Source organism: Anomaloglossus baeobatrachus, chromosome 9 (genome assembly GCF_048569485.1).
Source record: "Anomaloglossus baeobatrachus isolate aAnoBae1 chromosome 9, aAnoBae1.hap1, whole genome shotgun sequence".
In the NCBI taxonomy this organism is placed as follows: domain Eukaryota; kingdom Metazoa; phylum Chordata; class Amphibia; order Anura; family Aromobatidae; genus Anomaloglossus; species Anomaloglossus baeobatrachus.
In genome coordinates, this window is record NC_134361.1 from 217,224,388 (window position 1) to 217,245,688 (window position 21,301).

The 21,301-nt window shown below is 50.3% G+C and overlaps 1 protein-coding gene across 3 annotated transcripts in view; it reads right to left on the reverse strand.

Annotated features, from left to right (window-relative positions):
* Positions 1-21,301, reverse strand: part of RNF208 (ring finger protein 208) — a 158,504-nt gene that overhangs the window by 18,426 nt on the left and 118,777 nt on the right. Inside the window, exon 1 of one of the 3 annotated variants that reach the window (XM_075324508.1) lies at positions 4,955-5,153. The exons of 1 other annotated variant lie outside the window; for it this stretch is intronic. The gene's annotated coding sequence lies outside the window, so the exon portion shown is untranslated. Of the gene's footprint in view, positions 1-4,608; positions 4,892-4,954; positions 5,154-21,301 lie in introns of those variants that run through there. One more of the 3 variants, XM_075324510.1, reaches the window with a different exon arrangement.

The following is a 21,301-nucleotide window of genomic DNA, read 5'->3' on the forward strand; positions in this document are numbered from 1 at the left end:
ATAATGTATGTGATGAGGGGCAGTGTATGGTATAATGTATGTGATGAGGGGCAGTGTAAGGTATAATGTATGTGATGAGGGGCAGTGTAAGGTATAACGTATGTGATGAGGGGCAGTGTAAGGTATAATGTATGTGATGAGGGGCAGTGTAAGGTATAACGTATGTGATGAGGGGCAGTGTAAAATATAATGTATGTGATGAGGGGCAATGTAAGGTATAATGTATGTGATGAGGGGCAATGTAAGGTATAATGTATGTGATGAGGGGCAATGTAAGGTATAACGTATGTGATGAGGGGCAGTGTAAGGTATAATGTATGTGATGAGGGGCAATGTAAGGTATAATGTATGTGATGAGGGGCAGTGTATGGTATAATGTATGTGATGAGGGGCAGTGTAAGGTATAATGTATGTGATGAGGGGCAGTGTATGGTATAATGTATGTGATGAGGGGCAGTGTAAGGTATAATGTATGTGATGAGGGGCAGTGTAAGGTATAACGTATGTGATGAGGGGCAGTGTATGGTATAATGTATGTGATGAGGGGCAGTGTAAGGTATAATGTATGTGATGAGGGGCAGTGTAAGGTATAACGTATGTGATGAGGGGCAGTGTAAGGTATAACGTATGTGATGAGGGGCAATGTAAGGTATAACGTATGTGATGAGGGGCAGTGTAAGGTATAATGTATGTGATGAGGGGCAGTGTAAGGTATAATGTATGTGATGAGGGGCAGTGTAAGGTATAACGTATGTGATGAGGGGCAGTGTAAGGTATAACGTATGTGATGAGGGGCAATGTAAGGTATAACGTATGTGATGAGGGGCAGTGTAAGGTATAATGTATGTGATGAGGGGCAGTGTAAGGTATAATGTATGTGATGAGGGGCAGTGTAAGGTATAACGTATGTGATGAGGGGCAGTGTAAGGTATAATGTATGTGATGAGGGGCAGTGTAAGGTATAACGCATGTGATGAGGGGCAGTGTAAGGTATAATGTATGTGATGAGGGGCAGTGTAAGGTATAACATATGTGATGAGGGATGGCGCTGCTGTTACCTGCATGTGACCCGTTCTGGTAATTGCCCCCATTAACCTTTTGGTGGGGGGGTGGTATATTGCAGCGAGTACACGTGCCGTCCGCTGCCAGTTGTGCTTTGGCTTTTTCCGTTCTTTGTGCGCCTTTCGTGGCAGCACGTGGCCATGAATATAAATTTACGATACTACAATCCGCCCATTCCAAGTATTGAGATGCGTTTCCCAGTCTCCCCTGACAACCTCTGCCAGCGAGTACATACATATATATATCACCCCCGGCAGCCGGCGCGGTGCACACACAGACAACACAACCATGGGGAACAATAGATTTCGCAGCGTGGAGGAAGATTTCTCTTCTTTTACTGGAAATTCATCGGCCGCACGCTCACACGATGGCTGCGCTGCGGACAATGGAGCATTTTTGCATTTTCCTCGGTGACCACATATCACAGGAAGGAGCGTGACTAATGCCCCGGGTTTCTTAACACTTAATTTGGTAAAACCCAACAGCCAATCAGATTCCAGCTCCTGACGGGTCTTTATTTACCGTAATTCAGGATTTATAGAGGTTCTATGATTTTTTTTCCCCAAAAAACATCCCCACACCTGTCACCTGTCACCTCTGTCACCTGTCACCTGTCACCTATCCTCAGGTTGTGTCCTCTTTTTTGACATGAGCGCTGCACACACGTCAGGCATCCAGACTCATTCTACCCAATCACAGCGCAGCTTTCATTTTGTCATCAGCACAGAATGAAACTGTCTTCTGATTGGCCACTTTTTCCCTCCAGGCTTGAGGGTGTACAGAGCTAATTTCAATCAACTTTATTTATAAAATACAAAGTGTAAAAGAGTAAAATATAAGTAAATGTCACACTGAGCTTCCCACGTCTTGGCAGCCGCTCACCACGTCTCTCCAGATTGTATTCTGTCGCACCTCCTGCCTCTCCACAATCTGGGAATAACCTTGTTTCTCACAATTTGGTGAAGAAGATTGATAAGTAATATTTTTAAGGATCTCGAGCTCTGCCCCCCCCCCCTCTCTTCCAGGGTCTCCACTTACAGCCCCATTGCCGGTTACAAAAGTGGACCAGTCCGGGTCATAATTGTAATGGCAGATCATCACCGATGCTGGACGTAACCATCGTACTCAGAGTGTGATGCCACATCTGACACTCCACTGCCCCTATTAATCTGTCCACGCTGGGCCTCACCTCCTCTATTAATCTGTCCAGTCTGGACCCCATCCCTCCTACTAGTCTGTCCAGTCTGGACCCCATCGCTCCTACTAGTCTGTCCAGCCTGGACCCCATCGCTGCTACTAGTCTGTCCAGTCTGGACCCCATCGCTCCTACTAATCTGTCCAGTCTGAACCCCATCCCTCCTACTAGTCTGTCCAGTCTGGACCCCATCCCTCCTACTAGTCTGTCCAGTCTGGACCCCATCCCTCCTACTAGTCTGTCCAGTCTGGACCCCATCCCTCCTACTAGTCTGTCCAGTCTGGACCCCATCGCTCCTACTAATCTGTCCAGTCTGAACCCCATCCCTCCTACTAGTCTGTCCAGTCTGGACCCCATCCCTCCTACTAGTCTGTCCAGTCTGGACCCCATCGCTCCTACTAATCTGTCCAGTCTGAACCCCATCCCTCCTACTAATCTGTCCAGTCTGGACCCCATCCCTCCTACTAGTCTGTCCAGTCTGAACCCCATCGCTCCTACTAATCTGTCCAGTCTGAACCCCATCCCTCCTACTAGTCTGTTCAGTCTGGACCCCATCGCTGCTACTAGTCTGTCCAGTCTGGATCCCATCACTCCTACTAGTCTGTCCAGTCTGGACCCCATCCCTCCTACTAGTCTGTCCAGTCTGGACCCCATCCCTCCTACTAGTCTGTCCAGTCTGGACCCCATCCCTCCTACTAGTCTGTTCAGTCTGGACCCCATCGCTGCTACTAGTCTGTCCAGTCTGGATCCCATCACTCCTATAGTCTGTCCAGTCTGGATCCCATCACTCCTATAGTCTGTCCAGTCTGGACCCCATCACTGCTACTAGTCTGTCCAATCTGGACCCCATCCCTCCTACTAGTCTGTCCAGTCTGGACCCCATCGCTGCTACTAGTCTGTCCAGTCTGGACCCCATCGCTGCTACTAGTCTGTCCAGTCTGGATCCCATCACTCCTATAGTCTGTCCAGTCTGGACCCCATTGCTGCTACTAGTCTGTCCAGTCTGGACCCCATCCTTCCTACTAGTCTGTCCAGTCTGGACCCCATTGCTGCTACTAGTCTGTCCAGTCTGGACCCCGTCCCTCCTACTAGTCTGTCCAGTCTGGACCCCATCGCTGCTACTAGTCTGTCCAGTCTGGACCCCATCCCTCCTACTAGTCTGTCCAGTCTGGACCCCATCACTCCTATAGTCTGTCCAGTCTGGACCCCATCGCTGCTACTAGTCTGTCCAGTCTGGACCCCATCCCTCCTACTAGTCTGTCCAGTCTGGATCCCATCACTCCTATAGTCTGTCCAGTCTGGACCCCATCGCTGCTACTAGTCTGTCCAGTCTGGACCCCATCGCTGCTACTAGTCTGTCCAGTCTGGACCCCTTCGCTGACTGGCATACACCCGCCATGGTGCCTCCCCTGAGCTGGGGAATACATATGCACCAGGATCCTTTATGTCCAGGCTCTCCATTTACTTCTACTGATGGTCTGTATCTGAGATGACATTAGATTGTAAGCTCCGATCACTACTCCAGATACAGGACAAGAAGGCAAGAGACAAGGGCAACACATCCTCAACCACATCATTCCAGGAGGCCTAGAATTGGGAAGAACAATGATGGCGGGGGAGAACAATCCATCATGTGGCCACAGATATGGGAAAGTCATGAATCCATCCGACACCTCTCACCTGCCCCATGTCTCCCATAGAGGCCTGTGCTTTCTATGGGGTTTAGCACCACCTGGTTTTCTAGAGGCCCCATCACCCAAAGCCTCCATTGCAGGATCTGTGCAGCTTTGAAGCTCTGGAGCCAGAACAGATCCACAGATACATCCATAACCAAAACTGACAATCTTCACCCATCCTGACGACATCCCATCATCAGCCACATTCAGCATGGACCAGGTAGCATATAACATCAGGATCCATAATGACCCCCTGGTTCTGCTGGTCCGGGCACAGGTCCACAATATGTTCTGAGGGCCCCTCCATGGATGTGATGAGAGCAGCGTCCATATTGGAGGGATGTGTGGATACAATATGAGGGGCACACACCTCCTTCCCATCCCTGCAATGTATCCACAGCCCCCTCCTCCAGGAGCAGGTCCTTCGCCAGAAGCATCCATGGCCCTGGCCCCTGGGTATAGGCTTCATCAGGGCATTCAGGAGGCCACATTCTGCAAAGGTTATCTGAAAGGCAGATTAGATGCACAGTGCTCTGTCACCGCCCCCCATCTTCTCGCTCTCCCTCATCTATACAGCTCCAAGCTCACAAAATCCCAAATAACCCCCCCATAAGGGTCACCCCTAATTGCATGCCAGAAATAAAGGAAAGATCTGAAATAGCAGATGTCAATCACCTCCGCTTTGATGAGGCAGGGGGAGAAGAAAGCATCGGAGGCTGGTGCAGGATGTCCGCCAGGATCCTTCTCTTATCCCGTACTAATCCGATTGCAAAAATGGGAAGTTTCCAAAGAGAAACATGGTATTTATATGGGTTGTCATGTAACGAAAGCCTCTTACAGGAGGGGGGAGATGATAAATCCAAGATGGGTGGTCATACAGGAGGCTGTGAATGTCATTGCACAAAGAAGACCTCATCCCTGATGCAAGAGCGATGCAATAAGGAGACCCTGCCCCCCATAGAAGGTGCAGGACCCGGAGCCCTCGCCCCGCTATACCCAGCAGCCCTGGAGAGCCACCTACCAGCTGCAGCTCCTCTCCTCTGCGCGGTGCTGATCCTCCCTGTCTGCAGTGGGCTCTGCAGTGATGCAGGCTGCTCCTGTTTCTCTCAATCAGTTAGCACAAGCCCAGTGGGTTGCAGTAGCTCAGGGTCCACCCTCTGTACAAGGCAAAGCTGTCAGTACGGAGCCTCCTCCCCAGGCCATACCCCCTTCCATTCATCGTCTACCTATATGAGCATGCTACAGTATATACAGCTCTCCCTATGCAGCTGCTGCTAATGGCCAGGGAGGGTGGGGGCTGCAGACACTGGCTCTTTATATATGTACCCCCTTCCAGAACAAGCACAGTGCTGTATTACCGTGCACAGGATTAATAGGCTCCACAGACGTGCAGAATACATTCACAGATGTAGCAGAGCTGACCTAGTCCATTCTGTAAAGCAGCTTTGTGTAAATGCACATATAATAATGATCTCGATCTAAAGACCAATTCAGCTCTGCAACATCTGCAGAAGAAGCTCAGGGACAGGTGCAGCGCGAAGAAGAGTGGCGAGGGGGGATGTATGGTCCCGGGGAGGCCGGGGGATGCATGGTCCCGGGGAGGCCAGGGGGGAGGTATGGTCCCGGGGAGGTCGGGGGATGTATGGTCCCGGGGAAGCCGGGCATGTATGGTCCCGGGGGGATGTATGGTCCCGGGGAGGCCAGGGGGGAGGTATGGTCCCGGGGAGGTCGGGGGATGTATGGTCCCGGGGAGACCGGGCATGTATGGTCCCGGGGGATGTATGGTTCCGGGGAGGCCAGTGGATGTATGGTTCCGGGGAGGCCGGGGGATGTATGGTCCCAGGGAGGCCAGGGGAAGGTATGGTCCCGGGGAGGCCAGGGGGGGGATGTATGGTTCCGGGGAGGCCGGTGGATGTATGGTTCCGGGGAGGCCGGTGGATGTATGGTACCGGGGAGGCCGGTGGATGTATGGTTCCGGGGAGGCTGGGGGATGTATGGTCCCAGGGAGGCCAGGGGGGGATGTATGGTTCCGGGGAGGCCGGTGGATGTATGGTTCCGGGGAGGCCGGTGGATGTATGGTCCCAGGGAGGTCGGGGGGATGTATGGTTCCAGGGAGGCCGGGGGATGTATGGTTCCGGGGAGGCCGGGGGATGTATGGTTCCGGGGAGGCCGGGGGATGTATGGTCCCGGGGAGGCCGGAGGATGTATGGTCCCGGGGGGGCTGGGGGATGTATGGTTCCCGGAGAGGCCGGAGGATGTATGGTCCCGGGGAGGCCGGGAGATGTATGGTCCCGGGGAGGTCGGGGGATGTATGGTCCCGGGGAAGCCGGGCATGTATGGTCCCGGGGGGATGTATGGTCCCGGGGAGGCCAGGGGGGAGGTATGGTCCCGGGGAGGTCGGTGGATGTATGGTCCCGGGGAGACCGGGCATGTATGGTCCCGGGGGGATGTATGGTTCCGGGGAGGCCAGTGGATGTATGGTTCCGGGGAGGCCGGGGGATGTATGGTCCCAGGGAGGCCAGGGGGAGGTATGGTCCCGGGGAGGCCAGGGGGGGGGGATGTATGGTTCCGGGGAGGCCGGTGGATGTATGGTTCCGGGGAGGCCGGTGGATGTATGGTCCCGGGGAGGCCGGTGGATGTATGGTTCCAGGGAGGCTGGGGGATGTATGGTCCCAGGGAGGCCAGGGGGGGATGTATGGTTCCGGGGAGGCCGGTGGATGTATGGTTCCGGGGAGGCCGGTGGATGTATGGTCCCGGGGAGGCCGGTGGATGTATGGTTCTGGGGAGGCCGGTGGATGTATGGTCCCGGGGAGGTCGGGGGGGATGTATGGTTCCGGGGAGGCCGGGGGATGTATGGTTCCGGGGAGGCCGGGGGATGTATGGTTCCGGGGAGGCCGGGGGATGTATGGTCCCGGGGAGGCCGGAGGATGTATGGTCCCGGGGAGGCTGGGGGATGTATGGTTCCCGGAGAGGCCGGAGGATGTATGGTCACGGGGAGGCCGGGAGATGTATGGTCCCGGGGAGGTCGGGGGATGTATGGTCCCGGGGAGGCCGGAGGATGTATGGTCCCGGGGAGGCCGGAGGATGTATGGTCCCGGGGAGGCCGGGAGATGTATGGTCCCGGGGAGGTCGGGGGATGTATGGTCCCGGGGAGGTCGGGGGGATGTATGGTCCCGGGGAGGCCGGGGGAGGTATGGTCCCGGGGAGGTCGGGGGATGTATGGTCCCGGGGAGGCCGGAGGATGTATGGTCCCGGGGAGGCCGGAGGATGTATGGTCCCGGGGAGGCCGGAGGATGTATGGTCCCGGGGAGGCCGGAGGATGTATGGTCCCGGGGAGGCCGGGAGATGTATGGTCCCGGGGAGGTCGGGGGATGTATGGTCCCGGGGAGGTCGGGGGATGTATGGTCCCGGGGAGGTCGGGGGATGTATGGTCCCGGGGAGGTCGGGGGATGTATGGTCCCGGGGAGGCCGGAGGATGTATGGTCCCGGGGAGGCCGGAGGATGTATGGTCCCGGGGAGGCCGGGAGATGTATGGTCCCGGGGAGGTCGGGGGATGTATGGTCCCGGGGAGGCCGGAGGATGTATGGTCCCGGGGAGGCCGGGAGATGTATGGTCCCGGGGAGGTCGGGGGATGTATGGTCCCGGGGAGGTCGGGGGATGTATGGTCCCGGGGAGGCCGGAGGATGTATGGTCCCGGGGAGGCCGGGGGATGTATGGTCCCGGGGAGGCCGGGGGATTCCTGACATGGCAGTGGTACAGCGGACAGCACTCACATAACAATATAACATCCGGAGAATGAAGTCTTAGTTTGGGCCCCAATTCCAACAATCGTCTGTGCAGAGCCAAATGCCTCCAATCTGCCCAATAAATAAATGACATGATGGAAAAGTAATCCAAGAAAAGAAAAGTGGCGCTGCATATATGGTGGCGATGTAGATGTGAGGCGGCCATACACCGACATCTCGGGGAGACCAGTCACAACATCAACATTTCCTGTTAATGTTACATACGAGTAGGGGACGATTGCTCATCTATATCTACAGGAAGGAGGGTGAGAAATCCACTCTGCAATAGATGATCTACAGCAATTCTCACCAGCGAGCAACGTCCACCTGTATCACATGTACAAATGATGACACTGATACTGGGGGGGAAACGGGTTCCCAGACAATGACGCTAACATTGAGGGTCCAGGATAATGACACTGACACTGGGGGTACAGGATAATGACACTGACACTGGGGGTACAGGATAATGACACTGGGGGTACAGGATAATGACACTGACACTGGGGGTACAGGATAATGACGCTGACACTGGGGGTACAGGATAATGACACCGACACTTGGGGTACAGGATAATGACACTGACACTGGGGGTACAGGATAATGACACTGGGGGTGCAGGATAATGACACTGGGGGTACAGGATAATGACACTGGGGGTCCAGGATAATGACACTGACACTGGGGGTACAGGATAATGACACTGACACTGGGGGTACAGGATAATGACACTGGGGGTACAGGATAATGACACTGACACTGGGGGTACAGGATAATGACGCTGACACTGGGGGTACAGGATAATGACACCGACACTTGGGGTACAGGATAATGACACTGACACTGGGGGTACAGGATAATGACACTGGGGGTGCAGGATAATGACACTGGGGGTACAGGATAATGACACTGGGGGTACAGGATAATGACACTGACACTGGGGGTACAGGATAATGACACTGGGGGTACAGGATAATGACACTGACACTGGGGGTACAGGATAATGACACTGACACTGGGGGTACAGGATAATGACACTGACACTGGGGGTACAGGATAATGACACTGGGGGTACAGGATAATGACACTGACACTGGGGGTACAGGATAATGACACTGACACTGGGGGTACAGGATAATGACACTGACACTGGGGGTACAGGATAATGACACTGGGGGTACAGGATAATGACACTGGGGGTACAGGATAATGATACTGACACTGGGGATACAGGATAATGGCACTGGGGGTACAGGATAATGACACTGGGGGTACAGGATAATGACACTGGGGGTACAGGATAATGACACTGGGGGTACAGGATAATGGCACTGGGGGTACAGGATAATGACGCTGACACTGGGGTACAGGATAATGACACTGGGGGTACAGGATAATGACGCTGACACTGGGGTACAGGATAATGACACTGGGGGTACAGGATAATGACACTGGGGGTACAGGATAATGACACTGGGGGTACAGGATAATGACGCTGACACTGGGGGTACAGGATAATGACACTGGGGGTACAGGATAATGACGCTGACACTGGGGGTACAGGATAATGACACTGGGGGTGCAGGATAATGACACTGGGGGTACAGGATAATGACACTGGGGGTACAGGATAATGACGCTGACACTGGGGATACAGGATAATGACACTGGGGGTACAGGATAATGACACTGGGGGTACAGGATAATGACACTGGGGGTACAGGATAATGACACTGGGGGTACAGGATAATGACACTGGGGGTACAGGATAATGACACTGACACTGGGGGTACAGGATAATGGCACTGGGGGTACAGGATAATGACACTGGGGGTACAGGATAATGACACTGGGGGTACAGGATAATGGCACTGGGGTACAGGATAATGACACAGACACTGGAGGTACAGTATACTGACACTGGGGGTACAGGATAATGGCACTGGGGGTACAGGATAATGACACTGGGGTACAGGATAATGACACAGACACTGGAGGTACAGTATACTGACACTGGGGGTACAGGATAATGGCACTGGGGGTACAGGATAATGACACTGGGGGTACAGGATAATGACACTGGGGGTACAGGATAATGACACTGGGGGTACAGGATAATGGCACTGGGGGTACAGGATAATGACGCTGACACTGGGGTACAGGATAATGACACTGGGGGTACAGGATAATGACACTGGGGGTACAGGATAATGACACTGGGGGTACAGGATAATGACACTGGGGGTACAGGATAATGGCACTGGGGGTACAGGATAATGACACAGACACTGGAGGTACAGTATACTGACACTGGGGGGCACTAATAATGCTGAGACTGGGGGTACTGGCTGCAGACATTTGGGGCAGGATCCCCGGTTGTCGCTGGTATGCTACCTGTGCTGTCTGGGTCCTGATGACATGTAGAGGAAACTGATGTTCTCTGTTGTTTGTGGTTGGAAAATAATGAAGAAACAAGCCGCGCACACATGTAGGCGGGTGACACGTACAACCTGACAACTCGCCGAGTGACACGGATGAGTGTATACTGCGCACCTGTCATATAACACTGATCTGGTGACACTTGTGCAGAATATTGATTGCACAGTGCAGTACTCGTGTGTTTTTGTTAGTTTTATTTTAGGGGGGATTCATAGAAAAGCGCCCACCATGCTTCCATCTGCTTTGTCTTTTTCTGCTTTCCATCGGTACATGTTACTAGTGCACATCATACGGGGGGATTGCGGGGGGTGACCCCACTTTGATGCATTGTGACTGCTTTGTGCTCTTGGTGCCATTGCTTATCCCCGGCGGTGACTCGTCTCTTGGGTTTTATTGGATAGAGATCTCGCCCGTTCCAGAGACGTCATTTGCACGTTTCCCCGGGCGGGGGACATAAAGGCTTTTTCAGGGAATCCCTGAGCTTTGTTTCCACTTTATAAATATTTGATTCTCAATATAATTTGTGTCGCCGGCCCCTGGATTGTCAGCAGAGCTTATGGCGTACGACTATTGTGTGAGAGCGGAGTCTGCACGCACAGGGAATCTCCACAGCTGCGTAATATGGAGGCGCTCCTGGATCTGCACGTACCCACCATGTGCATGGAGTCACTTGCCAAACTTCTGCTTTGTGTCCACAGCCCTACATCACACCAGTGTGTCACCATGGTTACAGACTACAAACAAACCGTGTAGTCTGACCCCGCAGTCGTGGCACTCGCGCCCTCTGTTGGATAGCAGAGGAGAGGCAGCTTCTTCTATACAGTGGAATAGTGTATCTAATCCAATACTGTGTGATACTGCTGAGCTGGTGAATGGATGGAGGAGCACAGTGAATAAGGCGCCGTTCACACTCGCCTTTCCTGTAGGTCCCGGGCCTGGTGCACGGGGTCAGCACATGTACCCCTCCAGGCTCTCCTCTCTACCTGCCCGTTGCTTTCTGCGTTATCACCACATTCCTGCGAGCGGCTCCCCCGGTTTGGAGGGGTCCAGGCATCCGCGTCTCCTCCGTCCTCCCACGTATTAAAACATTCCTCATTTTATTAATATCGGAGTCGATAAATAAGACGGTGGAGAGGCGCGGATACCGGACGCTGGAGGAGGCGGCGAAGAGGCCTGACTCAGCAAAAGAAGTGGATTAATAGTCACATTCTGTTTATATGGTCATTGTATTGCTGAGCCATTGTATCTAAGCCAATGGTGATACATTTTGCTGAGCTAGTACGATGTGAAATGCTTGTATCTAAGCCTGTTGTATTTCTGCTGATCCTGTTTTTAAGCTTGTGTGTGATCCTGCCAGGGTACCTAAGCCTCGATACTGTCAGTATATCTGAGCCTGTCATTGGTGATACTAACAAGGCCATAATGTGTGATACCCACGACAAGTCAAGCTCAGCATAATGTGATTCCAGTGTATCTAAGTCAATTATAAGAGATACTTTCTAATGAGTCACTGTATCTAATCTTGTGTGTTATACCATCTGCTGTAAGATGATACCTCTAAGCTTATCATGTATGATACTGTCAGCTCAGCCTCTGTATCTAATCCTCTCATTGTATCTAAGCTTATTCTGTGTGGTACTAATGAACTGCTGTATCTAATCCTCTTATTGTAGCTAAGCTTATTCTGTGTGGTACTGATGAGCTGCTGTATCTAATCCTCTCATTATATCTAAGCTTATTCTGTGTGGTACTGATGAGCTGCTTTATCTAATCCTCTTATTGTATCTAAGCTTATTCTGTGTGGTACTGATGAGCTCCTGCATCTAATCCTCTTATTGTAGCTAACTTATTCTGTGTGGTACTGATGAGCTGCTGCATCTAATCCTCTCATTATATCTAAGCTTATTCTGTGTGGTACTGATGAGCTGCTTTATCTAATCCTCTTATTGTATCTAAGCTTATTCTGTGTGGTACTGATGAGCTGCGGTATCGAATCCTCTTATTGTATCTAAGCTTATTCTGTGTGGTACTGATGAGCTTCTGTATCTAATCCTCTTGTATCTAAGCTTATTCTGTGTGGTACTAATGAGCCGCTGTATCTAATCCTCTTATGGTCTCTAAGCTTATTCTGTGTGGTACTGATGAGCTGCTGTATCTAATCCTCTTATTGTATCTAAGCTTATTCTGTGTGGTACTGATGAGCTGCTGTATCTAATCCTATTATGGTCTCTAAGCTTATTCTGTGTGGTACTGATGAGCTGCTGTATCTAATCCTCTTATTGTATCTAAGCTTATTCTGTGTGGTACTGATGAGCTGCTGTATCTAATCCTCTCATTGTATCTAAGCTTATTCTGTGTGGTACTGATGAGCTGCTGTATCTAATCCTCTTATTGTAGCTAAGCTTATTCTGTGTGGTACTGATGAGCTGCTGTATCTAATCCTCTCATTGTATCTAAGCTTATTCTGTGTGGTACTAATGAACTGCTGTATCTAATCCTCTTATTGTAGCTAAGCTTATTCTGTGTGGTACTGATGAGCTGCTGTATCTAATCCTCTCATTTTATCTAAGCTTATTCTGTGTGGTACTAATGAACTGCTGTATCTAATCCTCTTATTGTAGCTAAGCTTATTCTGTGTGGTACTGATGAGCTGCTGTATCTAATCCTCTCATTATATCTAAGCTTATTCTTTGTGGTACCGATGAGCTGCTGTATCTAATCCTCTTATTGTAGCTAAGCTTATTCTGTGTGGTACTGATGAGCTGCTGTATCTAATCCTCTTATTGTATCTAAGCTTATTCTGTGTGGTACTGATGAGCTCCTGTATCTAATCCTCTTATTGTAGCTAACTTATTCTGTGTGGTACTGATGAGCTGCTGTATCTAATCCTCTCATTATATCTAAGCTTATTCTGTGTGGTACTGATGAGCTGCTTTATCTAATCCTCTTATTGTATCTAAGCTTATTCTGTGTGGTACTGATGAGCTGCGGTATCGAATCCTCTTACTGTATCTAAGCTTATTCTGTGTGGTACTGATGAGCTTCTGTATCTAATCCTCTTGTATCTAAGCTTATTCTGTGTGGTACTAATGAGCCGCTGTATCTAATCCTCTTATGGTCTCTAAGCTTATTCTGTGTGGTACTGATGAGCTGCTGTATCTAATCCTCTTATTGTATCTAAGCTTATTCTGTGTGGTACTGATGAGCTGCTGTATCTAATCTTATTGTATCTAAGCTTATTCTGTGTGGTACTGACAGGGGGTGTCTCCTCTGATACTCACATAATGGGGCACAGGTTACTTGTCCCTGGAGCTTACGCTCTAAATTTGTGAATCCCCATAATTCGTGGTCTGACGTGGGCCGTGGACTTCGTGTCTCTCCGCGATCTATAATTACTAATTCATCAGGCAGTTCTGGTAATTGCACATAACTCGTTACATCTCCGTCTGTTATTGATTACAGAGGATCCGCTATTTTCTGCAGGGCAAAGGGGCCGACCAGAGCGCAGGCGGACCACCGACACGCCACGCATATAGTGCCGCACGGACCACCACCATCTGTTTAATAGCAGGCGTTATATGGAGGAGTGCGGTATAAAGGACGGTTCCTTGTATCATGTTTCCCACAAATATATCACAAGAAATCTCCAAGCAGTGTCAAAGGGACTGAGCTCTAGAGTCCTATCATTCTGGAAATCAGTCCCTGAAAAATTCCAGAAAAACAGCTCTAATGGACTCAGACCCCTTTATCACTACTGCTTAATCTGACGCGAAAATCCATCCAGGACTGTTCACACCAGTGACACTGCTTAGTTTTCTAGTAAGAAAAATCTCTAGATAGTAACAAAGAGCTTCCATCTCTTAGACAACCATATAATATTGGGCCCCTTTAAAAAAAAAAAAAAATTGCACTTTTCCTTCATAGCTTTAGCATTGCAGGACATAAATCCTGTCTGCAGCCACCACTAGGGGGAGCTCCCTGTATACAGAGATACATGATAAGATCCTGTCTGCAGCCACCACTAGGGGGAGCTCCCTGTATACAGAGATACATGATAAGATCCTGTCTGCAGCCACCACTAGGGGGAGCTCCCTGTATACAGAGATACATGATAAGATCCTGTCTGCAGCCACCACTAGGGGGAGCTCCCTGTATACAGAGATACATGATAAGATCCTGTCTGCAGTCACCACTAGGGGGAGCTCCCTGTATACAGAGATACATGATAAGATCCTGTCTGCAGCCACCACTAGGGGGAGCTCCCTGTATACAGAGATACATGATAAGATCCTGTCTGCAGTCACCACTAGGGGGAGCTCCCTGTATACAGAGATACATGATAAGATCCTGTCTGCAGTCACCACTAGGGGGAGCTCCCTGTATACAGAGTTACATGATAAGATCCTGGGAAAAAAAGGGAACCAGCACGATCTGAAATTGGCATGCATCATATAAAAAGTGAAAATTCACAAATTTATTCCAACTGTACTATAATAAAAAAATGAGATTTTTAGCAAATAATTGATCAATTTTTTGAGCCACCCCTGCCAACGTCACGGCAAATCTCAATAGGGGGGTCCTACTCTACATTCTGTATTTCATGTGCCATGCGGCCTCCTAGATAAAGTTAAAAGCAGAACCATAATGGAGCACACATACCTGCAACCTGTATATAGCCGCTTCCATGTTGCAAAAAAGGCACTTGTGGATAGAGACCAGCCCAGGTCCCAGCATGTGGAGCAAGCCCTACACATACCAGGACTATATCAGAACTGATCCTCCCAGTGCCAAACAGCAACCATTGATAAAGGCGGACCAGATCCAAGAATGGTGCTTAATTAGCATTGCCTGTGGAAAGGGGTGAGGTAACTGAGTCTGAACAGCTACCAACAGGAGGAATACATAGCAAGCCAAAATCAGGCGTGCATGGTATGGTGTTGGTCAGGCACCAGATTTGTAGCATAACTACGGTCAAAACAGAGAAAAAACTTTATCTAGGAGGCCGCATGGCACATGAAATACAGAATGTAGAGTAGGACCCCCCTATTGAGATTTGCCGTGACGTTGGCAGGGGTGGCTCGAAAAATTGATCAATTATTTGCTAAAAATCTCATTTTTTTTTTTTATTGTAGTACAGTTGGAATAAATGTGTGAATTTTCACTTTATATATGATGCATGCCATTTTCAGATCGTGCTGGCTCCCCTCTCTCTCTGTTTGGTCGTAGTTATGCTACAAATTCTGGTGGCCGGTCACCACCATGCCATGCACGCCTGATTTTGGTTTGCTATGTATTCCTCCTGTTGGTAGCTGTTCAGATTCAGTTACCTCACCCCTTTCCACAGGCAATGCTAATTAAGCACCATCTTGGATCTGGTTCGCCTTTATCAATGGTTGCTGTTTGGCACTGGGAGGATCAGTTCTGATATAGTCCTGGTATGGTGCAGAGCTTGCTCCACATGCTGGGACCTGGGCTGGTCTCTATCCACAAGTGCCTTTTTTGCAACATGGAAGCGGCTATATACAGGTTGCAGGTATGTGTGCTCTATTATGGTTCTGCTTTTAACTTTATCTAGGAGGCTGCATGGCACATGAAATACAGAATGTAGAGTAGGACCCCCCTATTGAGATTTGCCGTGACGTTGGCAGGGGTGGCTCAAAAAATTGATCAATTATTTGCTAAAAATCTCTTTTTTTTTTTTTTTTATTGTAGTACAGTTGGAATAAATGTGTGAATTTTCACTTTTTATATTATGCATGCCAATTTCAGATCATGCTGGCTCCCCTCTCTCTATGATAAGATCCTGTCTGCAGCCACCACTAGGGGGAGCCCCCTGTATACAGAGATAAATAAGATCCTGTCTGCAGTCACCACTAGGGGGAGCTCCCTGTATACAGAGATACATAATATACTGCCTGCAGCCACCACTAGGGGGAGCTCCCTGTATACAGAGATACATAATAACATCCTGTCTGCAGCCACCACTAGGGGGAGCTCCCTGTATACAGAGATAAATAAGATCCTGTCTGCAGCCACCACTAGGGGGAGCTCCCTGTATACAGAGATACATGATAACATCCTGTCTGCAGCCACCACTAGGGGGAGCTCCCTGTATACAGAGATACATGATAAGATCCTGTCTGCAGCCACCACTAGGGGGAGCTCCCTGTATACAGAGATACATGATAACATCCTGTCTGCAGCCACCACTAGGGGGAGCTCCCTGTATACAGAGATACATGATAAGATCCTGTCTGCAGTCACCACTAGGGGGAGCTCCCTGTATACAGAGATACATAAGATCCTGTCTGCAGCCACCACTAGGGGGAGCTCCCTGTATACAGAGATACATGATAAGATCCTGTCTGCAGCCACCACTAGGGGGAGCTCCCTGTATACAGAGATACATGATAAGATCCTGTCTGCAGCCACCACTAGGGGGAGCTCCCTGTATACAGAGATACATGATAAGATCCTGTCTGCAGCCACCACTAGGGGGAGCTCCCTGTATACAGAGATACATGATAAGATCCTGTCTGCAGCCACCACTAGGGGGAGCTCCCTGTATACAGAGATACATGATAATATCCTGTCTGCAGCCTCCACTAGGGGGAGCTCCCTGTATACAGAGATACATGATAAGATCCTGTCTGAAGCCACCACTAGGGGGAGCTCCCTGTATACAGAGATACAGGATAAGATACTGTCTGCAGCCACCACTAGGGGGAGCTCCCTGTATACAGAGATACATGATAAGATCCTGTCTGCAGCCACCACTAGGGGGAGCTCCCTGTATACAGAGATACATAATAAGATACTGTCTGCAGCCACCACTAGGGGGAGCTCCCTGACTTTTAATTATCCCCTGATCTCCATAATAACACAGTATATGACATTATGGCAATCCTTCAGCCCTCGTTATCACAGTATAGACTGGGCAGATACAGTCCATATGCAGCTATGTATAGCACTGTCTGTAGCGTCCTCTCTCAGCCTTGTTCCTGCAGAAATAAATCTGGAGAATTTTGAGATCCTCAAACTGAAAAGTTGTGAGAACTATTTCTGAATGTCTTGTCTTTGCTATAAATAGAGCGTGTTGAGCCCCCGTCCTCCGTCACAGGTTGTTTTGTTTAAGGGTGGGAGCGCACCCCTGGCTGTGAGGTCAAGGGAGGTAATTTAAGAATGAGTGGAAGCGGGAACGCCTGGAGTAGCGCAGCATGAAGTCACCGTGTGAGCGCTGCACCGACTCCTGCTATATCCCAACATGGCACAGGTCACATCCCAGACACTAAACTATACACACTGTACACAGCGAGCAACAGCTCCGCAGAGATCACTGTACACAGCGAGCAACAGCTCCGCAGAGATCACTGTACACAGCGAGCAACAGCTCCGCAGAGATCACTGTACACAGCGAGCAACAGCTCCGCAGAGATCACTGTACACAGCGAGCAAGAGCTCCGCAGAGATCACTGTACACAGCGAGCAACAGCTCCGCAGAGATCACTGTACACAGCGAGCAAGAGCTCCGCAAAGATCACTGTACACAGCGAGCAAGAGCTCCGCAGAGATCACTGTTCACAGCGAGCAAGAGCTCCGCAAAGATCACTGTACACAGCAAGCAAGAGCTCCGCAGAGATCACTGTACACAGCGAGCAAGAGCTCCGCAAAGATCACTGTACACAGCGAGCAAGAGCTCCGCAGAGATCACTGTACACAGCGAGCAAGAGCTCCGCAAAGATCACTGTACACAGCGAGCAAGAGCTCCGCAGAGATCACTGTACACAGCGAGCAAGAGCTCCACAAAGATCACTGTACACAGCGAGCAACAGCTCCGCAGAAATCACTGTACACAGCGAGCAAGAGCTCCACAGAGATCACTGTACACAGCGAGCAAGAGCTCCGCAGAGATCACTGTACACAGCGAGCAAGAGCTCCGCAAAGATCACTGTACACAGCGAGCAAGAGCTCCGCAGAGATCACTGTACACAGCGAGCAAGAGCTCCGCAAAGATCACTGTACACAGCGAGCAAGAGCTCCACAGAGATCACTGTACACAGCGAGCAAGAGCTCCGCAGAGATCACTGTACACAGCGAGCAACAGCTCCGCAAAGATCACTGTACACAGCGAGCAACAGCTCCGCAGAGATCACTGTACACAGCGAGCAACAGCTCCGCAGAGATCACTGTACACAGCGAGCAACAGCTCCGCAGAGATCACTGTACACAGCGAGCAACAGCTCCGCAGAGATCACTGTACACAGCGAGCAAGAGCTCCGCAGAGATCACTGTACACAGCGAGCAACAGCTCCGCAGAGATCACTGTACACAGCGAGCAAGAGCTCCGCAAAGATCACTGTACACAGCGAGCAAGAGCTCCGCAGAGATCACTGTTCACAGCGAGCAAGAGCTCCGCAAAGATCACTGTACACAGCAAGCAAGAGCTCCGCAGAGATCACTGTACACAGCGAGCAAGAGCTCCGCAAAGATCACTGTACACAGCGAGCAAGAGCTCCGCAGAGATCACTGTACACAGCGAGCAAGAGCTCCGCAAAGATCACTGTACACAGCGAGCAAGAGCTCCGCAGAGATCACTGTACACAGCGAGCAAGAGCTCCACAAAGATCACTGTACACAGCGAGCAACAGCTCCGCAGAAATCACTGTACACAGCGAGCAAGAGCTCCACAGAGATCACTGTACACAGCGAGCAAGAGCTCCGCAGAGATCACTGTACACAGCGAGCAAGAGCTCCGCAAAGATCACTGTACACAGCGAGCAAGAGCTCCGCAGAGATCACTGTACACAGCGAGCAAGAGCTCCGCAAAGATCACTGTACACAGCGAGCAACAGCTCCGCAGAGATCACTGTACACAGCGAGCAAGAGCTCCGCAAAGATCACTGTACACAGCGAGCAACAGCTCCGCAGAGATCACTGTACACAGCGAGCAAGAGCTCCGCAAAGATCACTGTACACAGCGAGCAAGAGCTCCGCAGAGATCACTGTACACAGCGAGCAACAGCTCCGCAAAGATCACTGTACACAGCGAGCAACAGCTCCGCAGAGATCACTGTACACAGCGAGCAAGAGCTCCACAGAGATCACTGTACACAGCGAGCAAGAGCTCCGCAAAGATCACTGTACACAGCGAGCAACAGCTCCGCAGAGATCACTGTACACAGCGAGCAAGAGCTCCGCAAAGATCACTGTACACAGCGAGCAACAGCTCCGCAGAGATCACTGTACACAGCGAGCAAGAGCTCCGCAAAGATCACTGTACACAGCGAGCAAGAGCTCCGCAGAGATCACTGTACACAGCGAGCAAGAGCTCCGCAAAGATCACTGTACACAGCGAGCAAGAGCTCCGCAGAGATCACTGTACACAGCGAGCAAGAGCTCCGCAAAGATCACTGTACACAGCGAGCAACAGCTCCGCAGAGATCACTGTACACAGCGAGCAAGAGCTCCGCAAAGATCACTGTACACAGCGAGCAAGAGCTCCGCAGAGATCACTGTACACAGCGAGCAAGAGCTCCGCAGAGATCACTGTACACAGCGAGCAACAGCTCCGCAGAGATCACTGTACACAGCGAGCAACAGCTCCGCAGAGATCACTGTACACAGCGAGCAACAGCTCCGCAGAGCATCTCAGAATCAGCTGTGATGATGAATATAGCTGTAGTGTGGCTACTAGTAAAGAGAGAAACAGATCAATGGCACATGAATTCTGCCCTCTCCCCCCACGCACATGTACAGCCACAAGAAACTGCCCAAACTGCCATCCTGGAGTAATCCACTGTTGGTGTATCTAATCCTATCCTGTGTGAAACTGTCTGCTGAGCTGTGTATCTAATCCTATCCTGTGTGATACTATCTGCTGAGCTGTGTATCTAATCCTATCCTGTGTGATACAGTCTGCTGAGCTGTGTATCTAATCCTCTCCTGTGTGATACTGACTGCTGAGCCGTGTATCTAATCCTATCCTGTGTGATACTATCTGCTGAGCTGTGTATCTAATCCTCTCCTGTGTGATACTGTCTGCTGAGCTGTGTATCTAATCCTATCCTGTGTGATACTGACTGCTGAGCTGTGTATCTAATCCTATCCTGTGTGATACTGTCTGCTGAGCTGTGTATCTAATCCTCCCCTGTGTGATACTGTCTGCTGAGCCGTGTATCTAATCCTCCCCTGTGTGATACTGTCTGCTGAGCCGTGTATCTAATCCTCTCCTGTGTGATACTGTCTGCTGAGCTGTGTATCTAATCCTATCCTGTGTAATATTGTCTGGATGAGCCGTGTATCTAATCCTCCCCTGTGTGATACTGTCTGCTGAGCCGTGTATCTCATCCTCTCCTGTGTGATACAGTCTGCTGAGCTGTGTATCTAATCCTATCCTGTGTGATACTGTCTGCTGAGCTGTGTATCTAATCCTATCCTGTGTGATACTGTCTGCTGAGCTGTGTATCTAATCCTATCCTGTGTGATACTGTCTGCTGAGCTGTGTATCTAATCCTATCCTGTGTGATACTGTCTGCTGAGCTGTGTATCTAATCCTCTCCTGTGTGATACTGACTGCTGAGCTGTGTATCTAATCCTCTCCTGTGTGATACTGACTGCTGTGCTGTGTATCTAATCCTCTCCTGTGTGATACTGTCTGCTGTGCTGTGTATCTAATCCTCTCCTGTGTGATATTGACTGCTGAGCTGTGTACCTAACCCTCTCCTGTGTGATACTGACTGCTGAGCTGTGTATCTAATCCTCTCCTGTGTGATACTGACTGCTGTGCTGTGTATCTAATCCTCTCCTGTGTGATATTGACTGCTGAGCTGTGTACCTAACCCTCTCCTGTGTGATACTGACTGCTGAGCTGTGTATCTAATCCTCTCCTGTGTGATACTGTCTGCTGAGCTGTGTATCTAATCCTCTCCTGTGTGATACTGACTGCTGAGCTGTGTATCTAATCCTATCCTGTGTGATACTGTCTGCTGAGCTGTGTATCTAATCCTATCCTGTGTGATACTGTCTGCTGAGCTGTGTATCTAATCCTCTCCTGTGTAATACTGTCTGCTGAGCTGTGTATCTAATCCTATCCTGTGTGATACTGTCTGCTGAGCTGTGTATCTAATCCTCTCCTGTGTGATACT